The following is a 17,986-nucleotide window of genomic DNA, read 5'->3' on the forward strand; positions in this document are numbered from 1 at the left end:
ATAATATGTATTGTGTTATTAATTTTTATTCCACATCTTATTGTCATCTGACTAACTTATGGGCCCTTGGAATATAATAAAGATGAGTGCGCGCGCATGGGGGGGAAATACTCGGTGGTTTTTCGGGGAGTTGGGAATGAGTCAGAATTTTTTACATTTAAATTAATAGGAATTTCATTTTTGAATTACGAATTCTCACCTTACGCATAGTTTTCATCCAACGAATTAGGTCCGTAAGTCGACGGATGGTTGTACCTGTTTGTATGTTCGCGTATATGACTTTGAGTTTCTTATTTTATGCATGAGTTAATTCAAACGAAATTGGACACTTCGCTTCATTTAGAGCAGCGTTTACCAACCAGTGGTACGAGTACCACTGGTGGTACGCGAGCCAATGTTGAGTGGTACGCGAACTAAGTAAGAAAATCAAAATATAATATTAACATAAGTTTTCCCTGAACATATTTGGTCAGTGGTACATTTAATGCGCTAAATTAGAAAAGGGTGAGAACCCTTGATTTAGAGCACACGTTAAATATTCCATTCTTACTTTTTATCACATTATTAAGAATGTGGTACTTAGGTCCACAAATCCTAAGGAAGACGGACATTCAAAACGTTGCACAGATACCTAGGAAGGCGAAGTGATAAACGTTTTCACGTTTCCAGTATTTAACTCTGAAAATTTCTGAAGTTTTCGTCTTATACCCAGTGAGTCCAAGAATGGTCTCAGTACAAAATGACAAATAACTGAAAACAGAAACAAATTCGAAGTCTCGAGGCTAATTCAGGTTGGCAATGTGGTTTATAAAATACTGAATTTTGGTGTAGCTGTGTTTATATTCAGACCGTCTTCTTTGTGAGGTATATTACATCAATAAAATTATATATTCATTCAGTTATTGATTAATTTATTCCATCCGTTCTTTCTTTCAAGTGTCGGATTAAAACTATGTTATGTGATGGGATTGGGCATTGATTGTCGTACTGTTGATGTAATCACTGATTCCCCTTTTTCAATTGCCACGTGCCATATAATTGAATGTAAGTAAGGAATTTGATACGTCGTGATATTTTATCGTGGTTACATCTTGAAACAAGTTTATGCACTTTTATGGCATACATAAGCTCACTCCAAAACATGCTAGAAATACACAGAGGTGCTATTTAGTGAAGTGAGCATAACAGATTATTTTAAAATGCTCATCAATCGATTAGACACACGCTGATATGCCATATCTCAAGTGGGTACGTTCTGAGAACTCCGCGTTAAATTATTTTGTCAAACGTATAAAGTTCCCTGTGACATTCGAAAAGAAGCTCAAATACTAATGCAGTCACCCTTCAGCTATAAGTTTCATTTATACAAATCCTTTTTTTAGTTTCTGTGTTTTGTGGTCTAGCGGTTAGAACGCTGGCCTTGTAATCCTGTGGTCTCGGGTTCGATTCCCGGCGGTGCCCGAATTTATAACTTGTGTTGGGCAAGGCCGTGGTCTAGGCAACACGGAGTTTTCCTCCGGGGGCTTCCCCGGTTTCTCCGTGGCATCCCAACAATTACTCCATTCACACACAGAAGAAGGCAATGGCAAACCACTTCTGGATCATCTGCCAAGAACGTATATGAACAGGTCCCAGTCCGAGAAAAGGATGGAAGGATCCTGTTCATATGGACCTGTCGTCAGACAGAACACTAAAATAAAAAATAAATAAAATAATAACGTCCATTAATAAATAAGCAAAGGGATGAGAGAGGTCTTTATTTTTATGTGCTATTAAATAAAATTTATACTTTAGAACACAAATGGTTGGTGTTTCTGAATAAGGTGCCTTCTCAGTAGTATTGAAAGGAGTAATTTTAGGCGTCATTTTAAATTAACGTCATGTTAATTGCGTATCAAGTTGGATGTGTCGTGTCACATTGCATATACTATAACGTTAAATAAAATTCAATATTTGTTGCCACTTTTGAAAATAACACACTGTATGAAACATGTATATAATACCAAATATTGTTTCAATTTGGCTGCAAGTTTAGTCTGGAATATTTTAGATCTATAAAAATATCTATTGAAATATATTCAAACATGAAGCGTACCGAAATTTTGGAATTTTGACGGAATTATAATTTAATTAAAAAATGTTAGGGGTTGGGACAGAAAAGGTAAAGAACACCGTGCCTTAGTAATGAAAAATTGCTGTTAAGAATTTACGCTTAAAGTCATCGGGCAAATTTGATTTTTGTTTGTTTCGGCGGGCTGTAACTTAGGTTACATGAAACTGAAAACGAATTTTGTCATCTCTCCAGAACGGCTCATTGAAAAAATATTTTTGTGAATAATGCCGTAGTCTTAGAAAATTAAATGTATTAATATGTATATTTTATATGTATATATTTTTAATAAGCAGTCGTGAGCAGCCGATAATGGTGTCCTTCACCTTGAGGATTCGGCTTAGTATTAACAACCATTCACCGTGATATGTTCTACTTCTAAACTTTTACAAGTAAATTATTTGAGAATGCTGCAAAATTTAAGTGTCTGGTAACAACACCGGCAGATACAATAGAAGCGCCAGTGATAATTAAATGAGGAAATAATAGCCTCTGCATATGCTACTTGATAATATTTAATTCGAAAATATTCTCCCCTTTACTTTCTGTACAAAGAAAAAATAGAATCAATAAAATATTCTCGGACAATCAGCCGCGTCAACTGGCTACCGTATTAAACCGACGTTTCGGGAACCAACTCTGTCCCATCATCAGGGTTCTGATGTGACTGAATACCTCGGAAGTCGTTGGTTCCCGAAACGTCGGTTTACTACGGTAACCAGTTGACGCGGCTGATTGCCCGAGAAGATTTTATCGATTGTACTCGCCGCGAAAGTCTCAAATCCTATAAAAAATGGAATGTTAATTTCGAAACTTTCATCAGTAATTAATATCTCCCAGAACTGAAAAAAAGTACATAAATGGGTAGGTATATTTTCAAAGTGCTGTTTCTCATAGGTCTACTCAATTTATCAAGATTATAATTTATATCAGATACAATCCACTCACAAAGATAAATCACACTGCACGTAGTCAAAAGGTGTTTCCCTTGTATGTTGCTAGACGTTCACCACATCGATAACTGTTTCAAATTATACGTTCTAATGAGGTCTGTATCTTACGCCAATTATTTTGTGAACGGCCGATAGTTAAACTGACAATGATCGATATCAGATAACGTAAGGGTCATAATGAAACGATAAGTTAAAATTCATTATTATATTGGGAGATTAAACATTTGTACAAACGGACGGACGGACGGGACCCTCTCTTATGTGTTCACATTATGCACTTTGTGCAATGAAACCATAATAATGGTGCGGATATGTCAGACTGATGAAGTTTCGGGAGCTCTGCTTTGTTTGTGAAGAAGTATGTTGCTTTCTTTTTAGATCCGTGTATGCTGTTGAGCAGCTTGTTTTGAATTCCAAATTACAGTATCCTATAGAAAGTCCAATAATACTGTCGTGTAGACGCGCCTGTGTGTAAACAATCCGCCTTGCGGATTACCGCATCTAATTAAAACCGATAGCTGCGATAGAACCATTGTCATATAAGACGGAAGAAAAAGAAGTTCGCTAACATATTTAATAATATTAGTAGTTGTACGTATGGATTAAATTACGTTCAGCTACCTGAAATTTTGAGTTAAGTTACCTTCTGTCTGGGGCTACACAATTCAACCAGTTTCATTAATTTATATGGCATAAAAGTAATGAAGATTATTTTATAATAACTTCCATGTCGGTCAGTTTCAAGATACCCTGTTTTTATTTTGGCGCGCAATTTATATTGTTCAAAACCTGCTAATAATCAGGATTGAACTGTTAATTGTTAGCAGGAACGTTTATTCACTGATTCATATATGTTAAATTAGATTTTATGCAAGGTCATTTTGAGTTTTATCTATTTTATCAAAACTGTTCACAGGACGAATTATTAAAATATTAATTGAAATGGTTCTCATTAAGATATGCATTTATTTAAAACACTGACAAGTATGATGAATATTGATAGACGTACAAGAAAAATCTTTATCATTGTTCGTATCTACAAACAGTGGGCACCAAAGCTAGTGGGACACACAAAATCACTTAGATATTTGTATTCCAGACTGGAGTACAACTCTCCATTCTTGTTTCCTACTATAAATAATAGAAAATATTTATTTTTATTTTTCCACATTTATTATTCCGTTCTTCTATCTCTTGTTTGATTGACATACGAGTTTTTTGTCTTTTGGCTACCGTTTAATGCATAAAGTGGTTATTATGAGGCGTCGAAGTAGTAAATAATAGATTGGCATACACGATGTCGCATCATTTCGTGTTTAGAATCTGAATGCCATGAAAAGTACGATTGTCAGTGTCTGTTTCTTGCACTGTACCAACGTTCATGTTTCAGTTAAGAGGTTAATGAACAAAGAGCTGTTACAGAAGACTGAATAAACTGTTTTATTTCAGTAGGGGCGCATCTTTTATTGTATTGTGCATTTAAGGCGATTGTGTAGTACGTTTCCACTTCGAACCGAGGTCTGGAATATCGCTATAGATTAGTAATGACCAGTAAGAGAAATGGGCTTCTGAATTTTTTTAAATCGTTAGTCAGTTCTGTGTCCCAGGAAGAAATAGTGAAGTCCTTATAATCGCCTACAGGAATAGGAGGAAGTTAGGCAACTTCTCTGACACCTGTGTAATGCATGTAATCTACGCAAGTGACTACAGGGATTCAATTATTCCTCCGTATGACATTAAAGAATTGCTAATGTGAAAATTTCTTAGATTTGTTATTATTTATAAAGTAGGTGAAGATTACGATCGTATCAAGCCCGTATGTCCGCTTCATTGACGTTTGGAACAAATAAAAATTGTTCGTGTAACTTGGTACACTGTTCCACTGGAGGCCTTCCACTGTCACTGTGTTGATTATTGGCTCAGCGACAATAGGTTTGGAAAGCACCTGAAATAAATTATCTTGGACAAAGAAATATGGAAAATTTCGTTATAAAAATTTGTCAATTCTTGTCAGACTGTTTCCCTGATTGTATAATAAAAGCTAAGTTAACATTATCATGCCCAGTTGTGTGTCCATTCCGTAACAGGTCTTACATCAATTGGTCGATCTCCATGACACAATAAGTCTGCATTCGATTATACCAATATGGCGTCCGTATGAAATTCTGAGGTCGAACGACACTAGCTGCTCTTAATATAGGGTCCTGAAATGTTGTATGAAACGTCGGGTTTCATAAGTAACCTGTTGGCTTCAAAAAAGAACTTTTCTCCATGGATTTCGAATGATATGCAAATTTTGTTTAATATTTTTGTAGAAAGTGAACAACATGCCTGTCGATTTAAATCTGTATTGAATTTCGATTTGAAGGCGATAACCGGCAACCCACTGGAGCTAGGCATGTGACTCTCTGTACAAAGACTGTCATTAATGTACAGTACGTAAAACGTCTGCATGAAACATATTTTATATGTTAGCAATTGCAAACATGGCGATGGTTATAAACTTTTAGATTATTCCGTGCAAATTAACGTAACCGTAAACTGTTCTATCAGATGTAATGCTCATCCATTGATAAAGGTTTGTATAATTATTGATTTAGATTTTATCTTGGCCTCATGACGTAGACTGATTATTTAGAGGAAAGAAGGCATAAATTCTTCATAGAACTTGTTTTTATTGACTTATTCCTTGGCAACAATTAGTGGCTTATAACGTTTTCTATTTCATAGAATGGGATTTGTGTATTGAAACGCTGTTCTACCTCACAGGAAAACGAAGCACTCAGGTGATTTTTTAATGTGCCTGATTTATTTTCTGTGTTGTATCTCGTGTTTCTGCATATGTAGAAGGTAAATATTTAAACTCTAAATTCTCATCGCACAAGTGTACGTTGTTCTGTGTGTTGTAGTAATAGAAAAGCTTAATGAATATCCAAGGAATTTAATTAATTAGCTACATCGTTCATTCCGTGGAGCATTTCTTACTGAGAAATTGATAGTCGCTTAGCTAGTGCTCACCATAGATTCAAATATCGTATTTGTTTTCAAATAACTGTAATTCAGCAGCACAAATATCTGTGTTGTGAGCAACTGATTCATTCCTGGATTATTTAAAGATGATGTTTCACTTTCAGAAGTTATATAGCATCGAATGAGGCAGAAAAGTAATCATGAATGTTGATCTTGTACGGGTGTAGATGGATGTGATAATAAATTACTGTCAGGGATTATTTCGGAATTTGTATTTAGGTTCTGAGGAAAATGAAGTAACGCCTATTAGTACAACTAGTAACATGGAAGAGATTAGAACCCGCAACTCTAAAGTGTAAGTGCAGGCTACATCGTTATCACTCGTCAGATGTGGACGCTGTAATGTACTATTGTGGCTTTCCAGATGTTTCTGATTGAAAGTATTCTACTGATTATTCGAACCATGATGGCAGGAGCGGACAACGATATGTTGCACGCTGCTCGGAAATTATGAAATTAGGATCTGATTCAAAATAACGCAGCAGACGTAATTTAACACTGTACCTATTATTTATATTCATAACCGTTTGTATATTATAAGTTTTGACAGAAATAGTACTTGTGATTAAGGAATTCCAATGGGAGAAAAGTTTACGCTCTAGTAAAATAAGTACTTAATTCGTATTTCAATTTAGCGGATAAAATTAAGAGGTTATTCCCAAGGGCAACAGGCTTAATAAAAATGACTTGTATTAATATGTTGTAATATGAATTTTGTGTGAGTTAGGGAAGCACACACAGGTTGCTGTGTAAGAAGTGGGAGAAGTAGGTTAGCTCATTTTAAGGATTGTAATTAGAAGGTGAGAAGGATGAGAACGGTTATGAGTCAGGGGGAACGGCCTTTATGTATGCCATACTAAATCATTTTGAAATGCATTCAGAAATTTTACAGCAAACAGTGAATAACAGAGGTCCGGTAAATTCTGGCACACCAGTATGCGTTTACTTTGTGCTATTAGTGAGAATAACTCATAATAAATGTTTCTTATAAATCTAAGTTTACATAATTTTGCAATTAATGGATTTGAAGTGCGGTATTTAGCTCTGAATTCAGCAACAGATGTTTCGTCAGGACATCAAATAGCCTTCGCTCATGAGAAAGTCTACATTAAGTCGAAGAAAATACTGATTTTGTTTAGCGTATCCCATTACAAAATAAAATTATCTGCAAACATTTTAATTACTTGCAACATATTTATTAGTTTTTATTGTTTATTTAGTTTCGTTTCAAAATTATAATATATTATGTTCTGTAGTCTGTTGAATACATTTATGGTAAAATAATATTTGTATTTATAATGCCGGGACATTTCAATTTTTCGTGTTGCTGCATAATAACTCCTCGGAATGTGTTTGGATAGGTCCTCTTATTGCCAGATTTAATATGATCTTCAACCCAGATCATACATTCACTATAGGCTACTCATAAATAATAATACTACGACAATCCATTAAGGATTGTTTTACATATATTACGTCATTAATTTGAAATATTCTCTATAGTAAATTGGACCACATAGCTGCCTGCCAGTACAGAAATTTATTTGAGGTTCTCAGGGCGATGAGTATGAAAATGGCTGTCTTCCAAGATGTGCCATGTAGTCTGGTAGAAATTGGCTGATGTTTCAGAGGTTGTTACTGCCTTTATCTTCAGGGTGGTGGAGGCAGTAAGAAAATCTGAAACGTCGGCCATCTTCTATCGGGTTACACGGCGCAGCGTGTCAGAAGACAGCTATCCTTACTGAAAGCCGTTTAGTGCTTTCTGATACACTGTGCATGGAAGGACTTGAGATACAACTTTCTTTAAAAATCCATAAGCGTTTGTCTAGCACACATTTTTTAAAGAACGCTTAATAATGGATTATGATAGAAACAAAATGGATAAGCATTCATACTGCTATTTAATAGTACGTAAACAATTTTATTGTATATTAATAATGCAGATATTAAATGAAACGCGATGTGTATTGATACGACGTGACCTGAGGCACACGCTGGACCTGAACGAGAGCTCTGCTGTGCAGACACAGATGCGCTGGGCAGGATGCTGATGAAGTTGGATAGTTGAGACAGATATTTCCGGTGACGTAGCTTCGAGCGATTATTTTGTTAGCGAAACGTGTTGTACGTCATGCGATCGATAGGCGCACTGATGCAGATGTTGCATCATCTCGCATTAACCCGTTGTTATATCGAGCATTGCCCCTGTCTGAGATGCATAGATGCACACTCATGAGTGGTGACTTGTCATTACGCTGAGGGGCACATGTATTATTTTTCTTGTATGTTTGACATTAATAGCAATGATCGGTTCGATTCCTGACGGGGGCAGAGGATTTTTCCTCTATCCTCTGCGTCCAGGCCGGCTCTGGAGCCCATCCAACCTTCTATCCAATGGGTACCGGGATCCTTTCTTGTGGGCAATGCGTTGCCGGGGCGTTACGCTGACCACTCACCCCCATCTAGTGCCGAGGTTAACAACGAGTAGGAGCTTTTCCATATGTCGTTGAGCTTTACTTTATTTGTGTAGCAATGGTCGTGATCGAACCCCGAATACTTGTATGTCCCAGTGGTATAGTTACAGGACAAATTACTGAGCTCCTCATCACGCAACTTATCTAGCCACATGTTACTTCTTCTTACTTTGGTCCAGAAATATAACTTTCTATAGAGTGATTTTAATTTAGGCCTGCACAAAATATAAAGATGGCTGTCTTCTGAGTTGTTGCGTCCTGTAGTCCCGTAAGAGTTTACAGACGTTTCAGAAGTACTTGCTGTCTTCATTATCAGGGCCATGAGCACCTATGGTTATTCGTCGCTCTGAGAATAAGACACCAAGTACCTCAGGAATGTCGGTAACCTTCTACAAGATCACACAGCGTTACAAATCAGAAGATAGCCATCTTCATATTTGCCTCGTGTGAGAACCTGAAGTCTCAGAGAATAATGTTCTTGAAAAACTAGTATGCCTGTTAAAATAGACAGGTTATGATAGATGTAACAGGAGAATATACGTAGTTGTCGTTTGTTTAAAATGTCACGTTTAAGGAAAAAACCTTATTTTATGAACTCAGCGCAGCTTACGTACTGTCCAATTTTATTACAGTTTATGCAAAGCGTGCTTCGCACCTGAAGATGATGAAACGCTGTGTGAAAAGGCTCCTGTCCCGCGGGGACTGCTGAAGAAATTCCAGTTTCGATAGGAGTTTCATACCATTCATTTCTTGCTTGTTGTGTAGAACGTGGAATCGAAGCTACGCACTTTTAAAAATAATATTTGTTCCCGTCATTTATACTGGTCACATTTATTTCTAGGCTACATAGTGCCTGTGTTGTTATGGCATCTTGAAGGCGGCCATGTCAAATTTTAATAAATCAAACAAGCTAGGAAATTTGCGCGTTGAGTAACAATTCTGGTGAGTCGTCCTGAATTTGAACTTTGCTTGGGCGAGTGTCTGGTATCTGACGGGCGCTGATGATGACTTCGCGGTAATTCCCCACATGGGTGCGTGGTTGGCTGGGGATTCCCACACGTGGTTACTTGGCTAGCTGGTGATTCCCTTCAGAATATCTTCCGCGCCAAAATGAATGCAGGTCTTCCACGTAAAGATACCACATTTTTGTTAGATTGTAGTGAAGACTGGAGTATGTCGAAAAACTGCCGAGTATCATATTTGTTGACAATCTCTTCAACGGTTCTCGGGTTGTTTCTGCGGACCGACATGGCTAAGCTAATAGGCACACTCTTTTTTATTTTATTTTTCTAGTTGCCAACGTTCCAGGTAGTAAATGATAAAAATGTGGATGCTAATAGTCTGGAATTTAAGGGTTTGAAGTGGAGTGATCTGGCTCGGGAGCATACAAATGTCGGGATTTATTACTAATTTATTCCATGAACTTTTAGATAAGAATAAAATGGGCTCTTCACATGAGTTGTAACCACTCAGCCTCGCTTAACAGTGTCATCAGTTCTGGGAATTTTTTGTGTGTATTTAGATTGTTACTGACCAAGTAATGAAGATAATTTTGTTAGGTTTTTCCAGTTTTACTACGTTTGTTAATTGATTCCATTATCTTCTTTGTCATGCAGTCATTATCGATGTATCGACAATACGTACTTATCTCGCCATATAGTCCACGGACTTAAAAAGATAGCCCTCCAACGGTAAACAAATCAGATGGGAAATTTCATTAATCAGCAATGTTTCAACGTTTTAATAAATGTGGTCGAAGTTTCTGAGGTTCAAGCATTGGTCATAATGCTGTCTGTCGTAACTGATAAGGTTTTTCGGGAATCCAGGCAAATCTTGTGATAGGAACTGGCTATCTGACATACCATAGGTATTCTTCACGCACGCCATATAGGCCATTGTTGCACGAATGTGTCCAAGGCTCTTTACGCGCAACAGTGTGATCCAACAATAACCATATGCCGTTGTTGCGCTTATGTTGCTACCAGGATGGTGGGTGCACAGTGATGTCTAGGCATGATGGGCCAAGGATGGAAGGGATGGTCCGTGGGGCAAAACCCATGGAGCAACAATCGTTGGGGCCAGCCCCAACGAAGCAAGCTTTTTGAGGAAAGTTCTGGGTGGTAAAGCCCAAGGGGTCAAATAAAATATCCAGGCTGGGAGTAGGAGGTTATTTGGGGCTGTTCGCGAGCAGTGCAATTCGCGGAAGTGACCTAACCTGCGGTTAGACCGGTCCTTCTAAGGCCTGGATGATCTGACCTGAGATAGTAGATGCAGAGGTGTGCCCAACCCGTTGAAGGCAAGCTATGGAATATCGATAATTGTTCGATTCTTTATTATTAGTGCACTACATTAACAGCATAACAATATAAACAAGATTAGGAATAGGAATAACAATACCAATAATTACAATAGGAATTTCACTCACAATAAAAGGAACAATAACCCCATCATAATGTGAGTTTCATACTTTGTAGGGAAAACGCAACAGGAGACTGATAAGGCGTTTTTCGATAACGATAGAGCTTCAAGACATTTAATGGGAAATGGGAAAAATTATAAAATTTCCAAGTTGAAGAGTAGGAAATGTCCCGTGTTTTATGAAACTCGAAGGCCCCTTGCTGTGTTTACGAGAGCTAGTTCAGTCTAGTACACACTCATAACCTGCTTTTTGACATCGACTGTAGACGTAACTCCTAGTACAGTGGATTCTCCCCTGCGTTATTGTCCTTTCAAGCTCGCCTTGATCTCCAAAGAGATGGGAAGATTATTAACTCGTCGCCACATATTATTAGGGTAATTAAATTAATGATTTTAATAGGTGAAATTACAACAAAACTAATAAATATGCAAGCGTAATTGGACTTCTTCATAATAGAGACAGTTAATTCCTTACTTAAACGAGATCTGGGTATGCAAACTCTGAAACGCTGTTTGCAGTGACCTTATCAATTTATTCATAACTGACTGTAAGTAAAATACATATGCTCCTATTTTTTGACCTATCGTTTGCACTTTAACACTTATGTGTGCACAGTAAACGTAATACGTTACGTGGATCTGCTTTTTATCTTGGGATAATAATACTTGATATTCTGTCTGTTTTGGGGGGGACTCAGTCCACTGTGGTTACAACACATTTTCGAAAGAATTGCAGTTGGCTACATGTGAATATACTAAACAGCATCTCATCACTTAATTTATTCTTCGTTTATTTAATACTTTGTCAACATCAGAGGTTTGTATTGCTTCAAATAAGATGGTAATATGATAATAAATGGTGGTGTAGCCAGTTTCGACGGATTATCCGGGAATTTGAGTAGATCAAATTAGGAAAACCACATAAGCCCTGGGTCAGGTAGATGGTACTTCTGTCACCAAACAAGTGCCGAGCAGTGCCGCTACGCTAGCATGCAGCAGGCTGTTTATTTAACGACACTTTATAAAGAGCATAGCTTGTTCACAATCTTATGACAGGATTTTCTGGGAAGGAAGCGAAGTGCGGTCGGGCCGTGTTAAGGACATTGGACAGAAGGAGTAATATTTATTTGGCTTGTAGTTCATTAACGCAAGACTGTTTAAAATATTCCTACTCTGACATTTTCATTAATGGACTGACACGGTACAAAAATACAAAGGAAGATTTGATTGTGTTTTTTTTTTCTGAACTTGATCATCGTTTAATATTCTACAACGAGACTACTAGGCTTCGAATGCCAATCCCAATTCCCAAAAGGGTCCATTTTTTAATTTGATGTTTGATTTGGTCGGCGGCGGTGAAAATATGGATTATCTTTTATGGGCTATGGCGTCTTGTAACCTAGTAGGTCGTTACCAACGTTTCGTGGTAGCATATCATCTCCATCTTCAGGTTAGAAATGCTTTTGTACCGCATTTCAACATAACGTCTGTAACTTCCTACAGGAGTACATGACGTTCACTCACAAGTCTAAGATAAATTGTTGTAAACGTTTCAACAAAAATGTGTTTTTTGAGTACAATGTTTGATTTTCCCGTCATTCAAGACGGGCCATTTTCTGTTTTATTCATAACATTGAAGCCATTTATTACATTTAAAACTGCCTTTGAAACCAGTACATTAAGATAATATGTGCAGTAACTCCATCTCTGCGGACATGAGGCAAAATAATGTTCTTCCTCCCGTTTTGTACTATTTCAGTTATCAAAAGTTCGATCTTTGCCAAGTAACCCTTGTTCTTTCGTTCCTAACATAACGTGCTTCACCCCACAAATGTGTTTTATAAAAAATGGCTTTGTGGCAGGTATTAGGCCTATTAAAGCCGTCAAACTCACGAAAGCTTTAGGGAAAATGTTATAATTTGATTTGTGCCCTGAGCTACATAATGAGATGATACAGAGGAGAGGTACATACGACATTGACAAATTAATTACTCGTTTTATAATTAAATGTAAATGTTTTGATTGGCTTAAATTTAGTTAATTACCCACATATCAGGGACAGCGAATCTTTCCGCTGCCTCTTCCAAATTTACATAAAACAGAACAATAAGAAGCAATGCTGTCGTCTGTAAGACGTGCTCATACTGAGTGAGATACGCGCTGGTGGGTTGTGACTCAGTTCTTCAGATCTCGAGTCGTCCGTGTTTTTTGTTGAGCGACGACGCGGCCTTGCATCTCTGATCTTACATATTTCACGGATTAAAATAATTAGTAGCAGGAATGGAAAGGCGTAATCCGTAAAGAACAATTTTCCCAATTGAATGAGGTTTATACCAAATTTAATCCAAATCCGTTCAGCTAAACCATTGAACGGATTTAGAATGAGACAGACATGACAAACCCTATATACGATAATTTCATCATATCGTGTAAAATACGCATAAAAGGATTACGAAAGGAAGAGATATGATTATTTTCTTGTAGCTGTCTCTTTCTGGGTCGGCCTGATCAAACCTTTTCGGTGTCTGGGTTGGAGAGACAAAGTAATGGCAAAACAGTGTATGTTACGTGGTAGATTAAAGTGTGGTGTACTTTGGAAATCTCTAGAAGCTCAAGGTTCTGACACAGGCACAATCTGTAATCACCGGTACCAGCCGAAATCACAAATAATTGCAAACCGTGGCACAGGTGCCCAGTGGTTCGCCACCCACGACTTACAGTTCCGTTATAACTCGTATTTTCATAATGTGATTTGGACATAACGCGATGAAAGTGCTGGGAGCACTGTTTTCGTAAAACTGTCGAGGACGTGGCAGCTGGACGACGTAGGGGGAAGTACTTCAGATGTTTTCAAAACGCGACTTTTTTTTCGTAACGAGAGGGGGCGGGAAACGTTTTAAAGAACGCTACTATCACGTTATAGGAGAACTGAGCGTATAATGTTAACATTTAAAACGCTTGTGTTTAATCCTATCAAAGGCAAGTGCGGGAGACGGACACGAAACTCCAGAAATAATAATTTTGTTTTTGCAATGAACTTTCCCAAAAATTATGACATAGCTAATTCTATAACTGTCCGCAACAAATTATTCACATGCACAGGAAATTCCATCACAGGGAACACAAAAGTGAGCCTATTGACCCTATCCTAAGCCAGTCTAATACAAATCACTATTTCACAACATATGTATTTAAGATCCTTTTAATATTATCCTGCAGGCTAAGCATACAGGTCGCAAGTTTTGTCTTTCTTTGAAGTAATAATTATGACTCCGTAATGCCAAGTTATCGAATTCCTGGGGCTCAAAAGGAATTTGAGCGAGAGGGCGACCACCGAAGAGATCGAAATATCAATTCGACTTACCCGGAGATCGGAACAAGTCAGCAGACCTCAACCTTGTAGCTGCAGTTGGTATTGATGGCAGTGAAATATAATTAGACAATCCGCATTGTTGCATATCGCGTGAACAGGTTTACAACGAAATCGCAAATAACGCGTTAGAAAAATGCGCGTAGGTCTTACTCCCAGTCGTGTTTGGTTAGCAGCATGCAACCGCTCAGCGATTACGCATATGAATGACGCAGTTCGGATCATAAAAACGGGTTCAGCGAATCCTGCCGTTTCGTACAGTCATTTTCGTACTGTACGTGATCCAGTGCTGTCCTGTTTTTATTACGAAACGGTTTGTGAACACGATCCTAAAAATGTTTTAGTATCTGAAAAAAAAGAATTCCCAGGAATTTTACGTGTTGCTAAGAAACTTCTCGCTTTTCCGTAAACACAAGAGGGGATGAACGCATTTAACTAGATTCCGTATGCATGAGTTTTACGGACATCAGTAATTCCGTTGAAGAATATAAGACAAGTCTAAAATCATTTCAGATGTAAGCGATCGGAAATAACTGCAATTTTTGCAATTGTTTGATAGAGCTCTGTAAAATACATAGATATTAAAATCTTTTTGTTGTTGTTCGCCTTTACCATCATGATCATCGCCGACATATGACTTTCTTCCTTCTACATCTCTTCTGCCGCTCCTTTGTTTTTTTATTCGTCTTTATCTTATCATTCTCCTGTATTCTGCTTATTTCTCTTCCCCGTGGCTTCATCTTTCTTATTTTATTCTTTGCTTCTATTCTGTCTTGTTCCGTTTGCCCAACTGGTGCTCCTTTCTGGGGAAGAGTGAAATTCAAAATACCGGTCATACAGAAATAAACAAAGAGTCGTGCACATTCACGCATGAAAAGTAAAACGTGAATCTGTCCTGCTACACGTGATGCTGCTGATTTACGACTAGAAGTAAACAGTGCCTTGACCTACAGGGGGTCTGAACTGCACTAAATCCATGCGGTACACGAGTCAAACAGTCAAATATGAACACTGTTAGCATTAAACAAATAGGAGTATTAAAAGCATACGTCATTAGCTTGGTGCATTGTGGGTTTTCGAGCGATTGAAACACGTGTCAGGAGTGGGATATTATTTTTATTTGGGGGATATATTACCATATTAGGCTAAAGAGAAAATGTTATTCAATCATTATAAAATCGACATAAATTATTAGCGTTCACTGAACATGCATTTTAAATATGTTCTACCACACACATACAATAACACATTATTAATAATTAATAAGGATACGTCATTACAAATTACAATTTGTTTTCAAAGTATAGAGACATCAAACCTAATCTGGAATGGGCTGTACTCAGTTTACTCAAGTTAAGTAAAAACATTCGGGAACTCAGGTTGGAATCTGAGCCTGAAGACTGGTTATTTTGATTCAGATTTTCATGGTCGTTCTTTGTAGTTCCCCGAAAATTCTGGGATGGTATCTTCACTTTTTGAAACACGAAGTTATTCGAAATAGCATTTAGAAATTCATCTCTTACCACAAATAAAACGCAACGCGTATTCGTTACAAGGATCAATTGGCGAATTCAGTTCAGCGAAATAATCGCTGTTTATTCTGAGAATCTCATGAAATGCATAAATACACCACGTGGGGGAAAAAAGGTAGAGCTGTTGAATGTTGAAGTAGGTGGCGCTTGTAAAAGTACGCCGTTCCCTTCTTTCGTCAGTCCCAATTCTCCAATTCGATGTCGCACGACGACGAAGCGAGTCATTCATTCAGGCATCGTTTCACTTCCAGCGATTAGGCCACGAAGAGTGAATCAGTCGCCAGATATTACTAGTTTACCAGACCGATACCAGACTTGCTTTTTGTGTTTCCTCCTTCTGCAACAACCATCTGGAAATAGCTGAAACAACTCGCATCTGTAAACAACAGAGCTCACGTCACGACTTTGTAACCCTGACCTACTGAGTGCCGGCGTTCCTCTTACTGTCTATTTCTGTTTTGTTATTTTAACAGATAATTGCGCCATACATAAAATGCAGAACTGTGAGTTGCATAATTTTGATACAACATCAAGTCCCCTAATTTTAATTATCTTCAACGAATTTACGCTAGAGATGTCTGCCTACATAGAGCATCTTTTTAAGTTTATGCAATCAAAATTTTACTCAAAGACTGAAAGATACCATCGAAGATGGTTTGGTAATAAGCCGAAACATGTTGGGTAGTAGATAATTAATAGGGATTACCGTAATTAACTTGACGTGTGGCTGTTGTGTATTGCAATGGACGAATTTAATAACGTATTTGGAGTTAACACATTTGACGACAATGAGTTTGAAATGTTTTCACTTTTATATTTTGTTACTTTCACTTATAAGAAACTAATGTTTTTATGACCAGTGCTCAGTTTATTGTTCTGTCCTATTTCTCTCTTCCTACCATTACAAGGTAATACGTAAAATTCACGATCGAAATATGCCTGCAGCCTTAGACACTCATCAGAAAGAATATTTTCTTTGTATATTTTAATTACTCTATGGAATGTCTTTTGACTACATTTTCCCGTCTAAAATGACTTGGATTTTTGTTTCTGTTCGTAAACACGAAAGCATATGGTCCCAGAGGAACGTCCAAGTGCACTCCCGGGTGGTTTAATTCCGCTTAATGTTGTCTGTCATACGACATAAGTAAGGCTTCAAGCGAAATTCAATACAAATAATGACGTTTTCATAGTCAACTTTGGGGTATGAAGCAGCAGTAACCTATCGAAGTAATGCTCGCAGGTTTACGTAATCAAGTTCTCGTATAACAAACTTATTTCGAACCATGAATGCCTTTCGCCTTATCACCCATAACAAACACAGCCTTGCAGATGTATAAGACGAGACAGATTTATTTTGTTAGCTATCTCACAGGCCTTACTTGGTACGAGCACTGGTTATGCAACTGAACAGTAGCAATTCATAATGTAAGAAGACAACATTTCTCCTTTGTCAACTTCCATTTACGTTTTATGTCAGTGTAACTGAATTTTCAATTGTTGTTTTCATTAGTTCGCAGAGATTCAAATTCTGTTGCTGTGGAATGCATCGCGTTGTTGGTTTCTGTCTCCCTTTATTAAAACCGCTGTGCAGTTTTCAAATTAACATTCTCGGTAGTGATACAGTAGAATATATTGTCTTTAATGTTGTTAGCTAATTAACTTCACGATGCAGAGTCTTACTCCAGCTGCTTAGGTGGTCAAGGAATATTTTGCTTTCGAAGAGATTCATTACTGTATTATCGTCTCGTCCGACACTCGCCGTTGAGCCTTAATTCTGAGCTAGTTCGGGCCGGTTCACGTCTTAACAATTTTTCTGAGATTAATTTTAATTTTATCTTTCTCTGCCCATTGCACATATCTCGAATTAATCGCATTAATAATGTTATCTGATAAATGCAAATTGAGACGTTCCTTATACTAACTAACTAACTAACTAGATGGCTTACCGAACCCGAAGGTTCATCACCGAATTAACCAAAGCCCTCCACCGGACCCTGTCCTGGGCCAACAAAATCCAGTTTCCTTCAACTCCTATCTCGGATAGATCCCGCCTGAGATTATCCTCCCATCTACGTCTAGGTCTCCCCAGCGGTCTC

General features: G+C 37.7%; 1 protein-coding gene across 1 annotated transcript in view; it reads left to right on the forward strand.

Annotated features, from left to right (window-relative positions):
- The first annotated feature begins 5,800 nt into the window (after positions 1-5,800).
- The window catches only part of LOC110832969 (uncharacterized), a 65,726-nt gene continuing 53,540 nt past the window's right edge, over positions 5,801-17,986 (forward strand). Inside the window, exon 1 of the mRNA XM_087351223.1 lies at positions 5,801-5,849. The gene's annotated coding sequence lies outside the window, so the exon portion shown is untranslated. The remainder of the gene's footprint in view (positions 5,850-17,986) is intronic.

Source organism: Zootermopsis nevadensis, unplaced genomic scaffold (assembly GCF_977971745.1).
Source record: "Zootermopsis nevadensis isolate Lab colony 2312 unplaced genomic scaffold, Znev_1.0 Znev_ptg000018l, whole genome shotgun sequence".
Taxonomy (NCBI): domain Eukaryota; kingdom Metazoa; phylum Arthropoda; class Insecta; order Blattodea; family Termopsidae; genus Zootermopsis; species Zootermopsis nevadensis.